The sequence below is a fragment of the Gavialis gangeticus genome, unplaced genomic scaffold (genome assembly GCF_001723915.1).
Source record: "Gavialis gangeticus isolate Ggan-Ray unplaced genomic scaffold, GavGan_comp1, whole genome shotgun sequence".
NCBI lineage: Eukaryota > Metazoa > Chordata > Crocodylia > Gavialidae > Gavialis > Gavialis gangeticus.
This window is the reverse complement of record NW_017729015.1, coordinates 18247549-18257662: the sequence shown is the minus strand read 5'-3', so window position 1 is coordinate 18257662 and position 10114 is coordinate 18247549.

Below are 10114 nucleotides of genomic sequence, written 5' to 3'. Positions count from 1 at the left end.
TGTACAGGTATCCACTCAAAACTCTCACACTACAAAAGAAGCTGCTGTTTATCTTCCAGACCTAATACTAGACTGTGAGAGTTTCCACAAAAAGGAAGACATGTAAATGAAATGGACCTATTTGCGAGTCTGCAGGTGAAGAAGATTCATCCTCAGAGGGAATTGCCATTATCAATGAAAAAGAAACTTCTATGTCTCGACTCTGTGATAGATCTGGAATGGTGTGTCCCTATGATCTAAGTGCAGTGCTCAGACTGCAAAAACTGATGAGACAGAAATTATTCTTTGCTGTGAGTTAGTGCTAACAACTATGTCCAAGGAGCTTTACTTTAATGTGCCGGAAAGACTTTTAAAATGTCAGGAAATCCTGCTTGTGCAAACAGACACACAGTGGATCCACAGTTGCAGCACACAAAAGGGCAAATATCGTGGCGTGTACATGTACTCAAGATGAGCAATATGGAGCCTGGAAGTCACAACTTGTTTAAATATATCAGATGGGTGGATCCAATGGAAGGTGTCTTGGTCAATTTCACTTGCCTTGAACCTAGTCTGCCTTATCTAGATGGTGTCAGTTTCTTCAGCAAAAGAGAATTCAAAATGCTTACAACCTTGTTCTTGATGGAAGAAAGTTCATCTGTACAATGGGGAGAGATGCTAAAGTAACTGGGGGCAGAAGTGGTTAATCTTGACCAGTAGTATCTTTTCAGGGGATATCAGGTTGCCCCCTTTTATAGGTTTATCTGACTCCCTGCAATCAGCAGCTTCAGGATAATGTTTAGATGACTGTTAATCAGGAAGTTCAGTTGTTGGAAGGTGAAAGCAATGGTGAATAGAATGAAAAAAGAAACCAAGCCAGGGTTTGCCTGGTGAAAAAGATAGTGCATGGATGTGTTACTGTGTGATTTAGTATACAAGTGTGGGAGAGTGCACGAGACTTGGCTCTAGACTGTTCCTATGTGTAGGGAGAAAGCATGCGGAAGAAGTCAAAGGCATGCTTGTTTTTCACATACATACCAGGCAGCATATGATAATGCATTTATATTTGCTGAGAGCATAATTATTAGGGACAGTATGTATACGTTATAGAACAAGTATGGTTGCAAGCCTGACACCGAGAAAGAGAAAAATGTCTGCTCAGGGGCACGTGGGTTTGTCGGTTTAGGTCACCGATTGCTTCATAGGTGCAAAATAGCGAATGCAGCGCAGGGAAAGACAGAGAGAACCTGCTAAGTTTTATGCTGCAAACGTGGGGTTTTATAGCCTGCCCGCATGTCAGATCCCCCAACAGGCTAGGCTGCAGGAGATAAAAGTTCTGGCCTTGCACAGCTCTCAGGGTGTAGGAGTTAAAGAGAAATGTAAATGCCCTTGCAGCAAATGCAAGGTAAATTTTCATTCACACACTCTCTTTCTGGTTCCATTTTTCTTTCCATGCTTTAATCGTTTTGACACCCAGCCGTACAAAAGTAATTTAAAATTAACATGACTGACACTTGGTAGATAGCACAACTCAAGACAGAGCTCCACCTCCTCATCAAGAGTGCTGAAAGGGGTCTTTGGATTGGCTGCAGGACCTGAGGCAGCTGAGAAGGGCCTAAGAAAAACATGGCAAACAATTAATTTGCTAATTTAGTTTTCTGTTTAATTTGAAACCAGAAAATTGTCAGCCACCCATCAGCCCACCAGCCTAGCTGCCCAGCCTGGTGGCAGTGGTTGCAGCGCTCGCTAGCCAAGAGGGGACACTCATTGTAATGCTGGGCACTTTCCCGTTGAAGCATCGATGGCAGTGGAGAGGTCTGGGATGGGGTTTTACCACTTGAGATCCATAGCACTGAGTTTTGTCACCTCTGTTCCATACACCTGTGTCAGCACCTCATCGCCTGTCTTCCTAGAAATGTAACACACGCAAATGCACTGTCTTTGGACAACTGCTCCGGAAGTTTCCCAGTCTAGGTTAAAACATGCTTGCTCGGCCTTAGCATGAAAAAAAGCATGATTTAGTTATAACTGATTTGCCTCGGCCAATCGGCATTTGCACAAAGCCCTGTGCGCAGTAGTTAGAAGGTCTGCAAGGCGTAATAGCTCTCACAGTCCTGTAGTATGTCAGGGCTAATGCCCTTTGATGGAATAAGAAATGCTGTAATTTGATTTCCCCTTTTTCAGCTGTGAAGGAGAGCATGTAATTTTGAATCTAGTTGGGGGAGGCCTTCTCAAATTTGTAAACACTCTATGCAGAAACCTGTACATACTTTGGAGGTAATAAACTAAATTGTAACAATATTTACACTTGTGTCTAATTTGTGGTTTACAGGTTGTTTTTTTTATCTTGATGCACCTGCACACAGAAAGAAAAACTGCATTTGTATTCCAACTGTGAAGCCGCCACTACCCTAATATAAATTCATTTAATCTCAGATTGTAGCTTTAGTGCAGCACATTCACGAGGATCTGATTTCCAGGATCTGATTTTGCTAAGGGAAAAAAACAAAACAAAACAAACACATTTAGTTCCCGGCTGCCAGGGTGATTTAAGAGCAGGCTTGGGGTTTGTTGTTGGGGTGGCAGAAACACGAAAGGATTAGCTTCTCGAGCTATTTCATATCACCAGAGTCTAAAAGGAAGGAAGGGTTGCAGCTGAGGAACAGTATCATATTGCACGGATAGATTTGCAAGCAATTGCTCGGGAAACCCACGCAGAGCAGCTCATGGGCAGATCTCATCTTCCCTTCAAGAACAAATGACTTCCCAGTTCTTACGTGGGGCCTCCTTTTATAGAGCTAAGCCTAGTAGATGAGAGTGTAATTCTTAATATTGGTGCCTTTGTATGGGATCATGACACCAATCAGCCATTCACTTTCCTTGTGCCTAAGGTCAGCCTTGCCTGGAGGCAAATCAGCAATTAAGGGCCTAATCCTGTACTCCTGAAACCAACAGGCATTTTGCTGTTGTCTTCAAGAGACCCAAAACCAGGCCTAGTAGCGGGATAACAATTGTACTGCCGACAAGGAGTCTCTAACTACACAGCAGGGGAGGAGCTCATCTGATTTAAAACCAGAGTCAGTCCAAGGTGCATGAAAAGCACTCTAAATTCTTGAATCATTCATGCATCCCCAAGCTTTCAGATGACATTATCAAGAGGGTGTCATCACCCACATAGTCACTGACCTTTCCACTCGGATTCAGAGAGGTTATTGTGTCTTGCTCTATAACAGGTTACAACCATCCCAAACGCAGAGCTATTAGGCCTGTCATTCGCTCTGCCATTGTTGCTCCGTCTTAGCGACTTGGAAGCTCTTTTGCTGGTCGGCCGGCCTGCCGAGAGCTGTCTGGGTGCCCTGTCTCCAGTTGGGATTCTATTAGAGGGGAAAGTCAAGCCAATTAAATCAAGCAGCATTGAATCTCTAATTGACACAAATGAAACAGAAAGACAGCTGGAAGGGTGGGGGAGGGAGAGGGAGCAGGTGTCCTGGGTGAGGAAGAGATGGAAATCCATCCGAACAGTGCTGCCGCTCCCTTTATTCTCTATAGTGATACTGGTTAGAAACATTAAAAGATATTTTAAAATATCCTTGGTACCACTGGCAATATCACTAATGAGTGTAACTAATGTATTGATGAGCATTCTACAGATGATTAGGATATTACCAAAAAAAGAAGAAAAAAGTTCCATCTCAGCATATTTATGGTCTTTCTAACCTTTTTATACACACTCATGAATAAAAATGATCAGACAAATCCCTACCCCCCCAATAATTATTTTGAAGAGGATCGGGAACTGCTGTTCAACAGTTACAACTGAAACATAAAATGTGTGTCCTTCACGGTACTCAGTTTGCATAAGTTTCTCCCGCCACCCCCCATATACAATCAGAAAATATTCTTTTAAGCATATATGCTTTTAAAGATTAATTTGTATTAAAAAACAATACTTTTTCAAAAGTCAGAGCTCTTCAAGCACTGGGCACAGGGAAAAATTACTTCACCAAGGTTACAAAAAATCAAGGCAGGTCTTAAAACAGGCATAAGCATCAAGTCCAATTCTGGTATCTGGAAAACCCCAGCTCAGCGGCTGCATGAATCTTGCATTCCTGTTTGCCTGGCAACACAGCTTCAGTGGGACAGTGACTCCCCTCAGTGTAGCCGGTAGTCTGGTGAATATGGTCCTTTCTCGGGAAGTGGGAAACGTGGGTGAAGAAAGGTAGAGCCCAGGTGTCCCTCTGTCTTTCAAGTGCTCTAACCATTAGGCATGTATACAAAGGTGGTCATCTTTTCTTTTCATTGCATTTTAGAAGAGACCAGAGAGCCCCACTCAGTTCCTTCTATGGATGGATGTAATACCTGTCCCTGGAGGATTTCCAGACCGGGATCCCAAGTGGATTGAGCGTCCCTTGCACTGAAGGAGCAGCCAAGGTCTCTAACTCTGGGATCTGGATGCGATTTCCAGACTAACCATGTGAAAGTTGGGCATTGCAGTTCCTGACCGCAACGTCCGCACTAAGCCCTTTACTCGACACAGCTCGTAGTCAGCAACAGAGCCAGTCCCGGTACCTGACTTGCCAGACTCCCAGCTGTGGTTCTTGCCCAGTATAGGTTTCTGCCTTACACCTGATGTCGCTTTAATGGAAAAAAAACGATATCTCTAGTTTTCTGGGAAAGAGAAATGCTTTTCTTTCTGCAAGTCTCAGCTGAAGGAGCTTCGGAGAGGGTCCATAAATGCCAGGACAGAGTTCTTCAGGTAACAGCTCCATATGGCAGCAGACAGTGACAGAGTCAGATTCTGCTTTGGAGCACAAGTGGATCTGATGTTACACCAGTTGAGTCAACGCCATGACTGGAGCTGTGCTGTTGTGCTTGTGCTGAGAACCTGCATCTCCATCTGAAAACACTGTGACTAGTGATGCAGTCACACCTACATATTTCTCTTACACCTCTGACCTCTAGAATCTGTCTTCCAACATTTTTTGACAATTTTCCGTCAACATTTTCCCATCTGAGAGATGTATCTTTGGGAATTACTTTAGTAATTAGAAATACATCCAACACAAACACCACTGAGTGTTTCAAACCTGCTGCCTGGAGCTAGGAGGCAGGTTTGATTAAATCTGCATGCTGCCACAAGGCTCTGTTTGAACCTCAGAAGAAATCCTGGCCTCTTCCTGGGACAGCACTGGATATTTTTTACTTGACTTTGGCAATGTGTGTTCACTATACAGTCCAAACTTTGACTGGACAGAAGGCGGGAGCATGGATGACAAACGGCTTGGACCTAGCAATAAGTAGTGAATCCAATTCAGAACATCAAATATCTAGTGGTGGCACCTATGAACATTTAAGCAAAGTAACATTCAAATGCTCCTTCAAACCTGCAGGCCGGGATGTCTAAACAGAAGGACTACAAGTGACGCCCCAGTTGTCTCAGTTGCACCTCTGCACATCTGGATTCACTTTGCTCAGTTCTGCAGGGTTACACTGGTGGAAAACCACTGTGTGGACAGATCTAGACTTGATGATTGTGCACATCCCTTGTAGGAAAACTGCTTCTGATGTGGGGTTGCTACAGACATGCAGGAGGAATTATATACAACCATCCAGGCATCACCATGAGAATATAACCACTTTAGAGTCCACCGCGAGGCAACTTTCTTTAAGTTGTTATTGTTACTGAAAAGGAAAAAAAAAGGTAAAATCTGAACATAGTTCTCCCAAATGGCAGAAAATACATGCATGTTCCTGGAACAGTGTTAGGAAATGTTTATACAACCGCTGCATCCAGAGGTCCCAGTCAGATGTGGGGTCCTATTTTGCTGGACGCTGCACAAACATAGAGAAATGAGCATTGCCATGAAAGGCTTTATAATCGAATCATTACATTTGCAGGAAGACAATGTGCATGTGACCTATAAACCCTTTCCCCCCACCCTCTTCCTGCTCTGAAACCATAAAACCATTTTGCTTCTAAGCTTAATGTCTTCCTTTAAGAAGCCCTTTTATAGAACAAACGCCATCGTTACGTACTGTCCAGCTGCATTAACTCTCACTGAAGGACGAAGCCATCCAGCATGGATTAATTCACTGTGCAGATACTTGACAAACAAAACATTTGGCTCAAATCTTTCCACTGTTGATGGTGAAAAGTCTGTTTCTGGGGGGCTGGATGGCTCAGGCGACTGGTAATTTGATACAGAGGCTTTCACCTTTAGGTTGCCACTTTCAATCCACATTGCAAAATCCATCATTGCAACAGGCCTCCCTACGGGCTCAGAGAAGCCAAACATTGAACAGGCTGAAGGGGATGCAGTAGGCAGGAGTGGTTTTTGCAAGTCTGATTTGAGGTATATTAATAGGAAAGCAGGAGAAAGCTTGCCTGTGCCAGACCTGATCTCTAAACAAGCAGAGACTTTACTCTCTAGGCCTGTCAAGCCAGCACCTTTCATCAGTTACTTGTGGAAAAAGTATCAGTTATTTATCCACCTCTTCCCTTTGGGTTGTGTTTGCATGCTTCTCTAAATGGACTGGAGTTAATCAATAATCTGACTTTTCCTACAATGTAAGACAGTAGGAGTCATGGTTGTCACTGGGTATCAAACGTGGCTCAGGTCTTAAGGTAGACGTGGCCAGAGGTTGTGTCTATGTTACAAATGCAACAACTCTAGGACATGAAGAGAGATCCTGGGCCAGAGCATCTTCTGCGTTTACAGGCAACCATTTATCCAAAAGTCCTAGAAATGTGAGCCTTCCCACCTCTGGTAAAAGCACCTTATGAAAACAAAAATCACTGCACAAATGACGCTGGTAAAAAGCAAGGGAGACAAGCACAACATGGCTGTCCTCTGCCCGACACATTGAAAATACCAGTTCTCTATCTTGGGACGGAGATAGCCTCTCAACTTGGAGAGCAGACTAAAATGGTTTTGGGTGGGCAGTGGTGAAATTTCACTTTGCACGTGTTGGCTTTGAACATCTGCAATATTGATAAAGCCCTGCTAATTGAGGTTTCTCTAAGGGAAGCCTTCACAAAGGCCTACCTGTAATTACATCATTTGAACTGGTTCAAGAAATTTTGAGTCATAAAGATGAGTGGAGGAATTTTGGTTTGAATCTAAATGATGAAGTAATTAAATATGTAGAACGTACTTTGAGGATGTAAAGCGCTATCAATGAGTTCAGAAAAACATGAGATGACTGAAGGGTGCCAGAGAATTTTGAAGCATGCGAGGAAACACCACAATCTATTTCTCCCGTCCTAGCACTTTTCCAGAGAACTATAATAGAAAGCAGCTGCCAAGGGAATGGGACCAAACCCACCCAAAAGTGCTTTCTTGCATCTTAACGGATGTGGCTTAAACTTGTTTTCTGCCCCCTTCCTCCTGTTGCAAATATCCAAGAAGATGACCAGCTTGCTGTTCACCTGGAGAAAAAAAAAAACCACCCTTGGGGAAAAGAGGAATTTCTGTTACTTCTGATCTCTTGTATTAAGCTGAAGAGGTTGCACCTGTTGTAGGTTTGCTGCACCATCTGCTGTTTAAACAACAAGATGGCATTTGAGCAACCTGGCACACAGAGTTTAGGCTTGTTGATAAGTTATCAGTGACATCAGCTGATGTAGAAAGGCACATGTATAATTAGCACTCCCCCTCACTTTTGTTCTTTTCAGTGCTTAAACTATATTTAAACTTGGCCTTGCTAGTGGGAAGGGCTGCTGTAGTTGCTTTCACCGAGTTGCCTAGAAAATCTGATGGCCAAGTATGAAAAACGGAAGATACGATAGGAGCTCTTAAGAATATTCTGATGGCCCAAGCTGTATCCCAAGACGAGGATTTTGGCTTGTATTCTCAAGTAATCCTTCAAGGTGAGACAACCGTTTGGCTTTTTCCCCTTCACCAGCTACTTTCTTGATACTGTAGCAAAGTCCAAGCAAACTTGATGCAAAAGGGTGTTCTTGGAGGAGAGCAATATATTCCTTGGAGTATGACTGACTTATAAATGAATACCGCTGCTCTAAACACTGACTGGGAATGAATATGTTAATTGAGCTATTTCCCATCCCATCCCTGCTGTGCAAATTTATTATTTACATCATCCAAATGCTGACAGGATTAGGAGGGTTAGTATGCGAGGCACCATGCAAAAATGCAGGATTGAATGCTCCGAAAAGCTGACAGGATATGTGTCCTGGGGTTTCCAGTAGAAGCCGCACAAATGCCTCCACGACAGTCTAATTGGAGGAGGTAAGTCAGCAAGGAGGTTGCACAACCTGATTATGAGGGAACTTCACATCGGGCCCCAAGACACACACACTGCAGTTCATCTTTTATGGTGGCAGCATAAGTGTGTGCAACAGCTGGGCAGGCCCCCTTTTGATAGAGGGAAGGACCGAGAAAGTGGATGGCCTATAAGTAGGGGTAGTGACAGGTTGACTTGTACCTCCAGGGAGAACCCCCAAGCTTAGGTCTGACAAACATCACCTGCTCCCAAGCTAGTCACATCTCTCAGGGAACTGCCACACACCAAATTTTTAGCTCTGTAGGCCAGTCAGACAGCAAACAGCCAGACTCATCACACCCTCTTGCGGGCACAACTGCAAATTACTGTAGGTTGCAGCTGAGATGAACTCATCAAACCTAGCCCTCATGGGCGAGCTGCTTGTTGTGGCCTCACTGTTCTGCTGAAGGGGTGGGTGGCTCCCCAGAAATTCAAATCTGTACATATGGCATCTATTCCTGCTCTGGGTTGCTGTAGGAGATGGACAGGCAGCACCAGGACTGGAGCCACAGTATTTATAGCACGCCTGGGGCCGGAGCTGATTTCCAATAAGAAGACTGGTGGGGCAGGGGTAGTTCAAGAGAAAGTTCAAAAAAGCAAACTTGTCTTCCTGAAACTGCATGCCGTAAGCAGCAGAGAGCTGTTCTGGGAAGTCTCACAGAACTGCAGGGAGCTCCACACTTTGTCTGGAAAATTAGCCAGTTCATACTTGTAAGAGTTATTCCTCCTCTGCCATCCCATCTCATCACCTCTCTCAACTGCCTGACCTTGCAACTCCAGCTTTCAAGTCATAGAAAAGTTGGAAGGGAAGGGACCTCCAGAAGTCATCTAGTCTATCCCCTTGCATGAAGCAAGATCATCCCTTGTCAAACCACCCCATGCAAATCCACCATCTAATCTCTTAGCAAAACTACACAGCCAACCCTGACACAACCACAAGGCATAACACCCCTGGCACAGGTGAAGCGGGGGGATCTCAGTGGCTGATGTCCTGCTGTGGTAAGGTTCATAGATTCATGGGTCCATAGATGTTAGGGTCTGGAAAGGATCTCTCGAGATTATCAAGTCCAGCCCCCCTGCACTTGGGCAGGAAAGACTGCTGGGGTCAGATGACCCCAGCAAGGGGAGAGTCCAGATGTTTTTTGAAGATATCCTGAGTAGGTGACTGGACCACCTCTGGGGAGAGTCTGTTCCAGACCCTGGACATTCGAGATGTTAAAACACACTTGAGCGATCTTGGTTAGCTAAAGAGAAGAGGTATCATAGTGTAGGGAGGAGAGGTCTGTGGTAGCTAAAAGGATAGATTCCTTTCTAAAGTCCATATGAAACAATATTTTGAGTATAAAAGCATTGACATGATAGACTCGTAGACGCATAGAAAAGTAAGGCTGGAAGAGACCTCAAGGACACAGCCTGAGGCCAGGAACAACTCTACATTGGTAGGCCTAAGATGGGGATATTGGCCTTCTCTCCTGCCTTGACCCAGATGATAAAAAAGCATGAAAATAAACTTTACAAGAAAAATTGAAGTCTGGTTTCCAGGGACTCCAGCTACATGTTCTCCCCACTTCCCCCCCACCAAGGACCTGCCCCTTCTGCTCCTCACCACCACCCCAGTGTTCAAGTCTGAAAACAAGCAGCAAAAGGGAGACGGCTCACCTGTCCCTAGCACACAACCCTCTCTGCCCAGAATTACTTCTCCCACTTCCCACCATCCAGCCACTTACCACTGGAAATTTTATAATGACAAAAAAGTCAGCATCTCTTCAGTTATAAATGATCAGCTGCCAACACCAGCGCTGCACCCGCTCTACGAAACTGAGCTGTTTCCATGTCTGTGCATTTTCCCCAG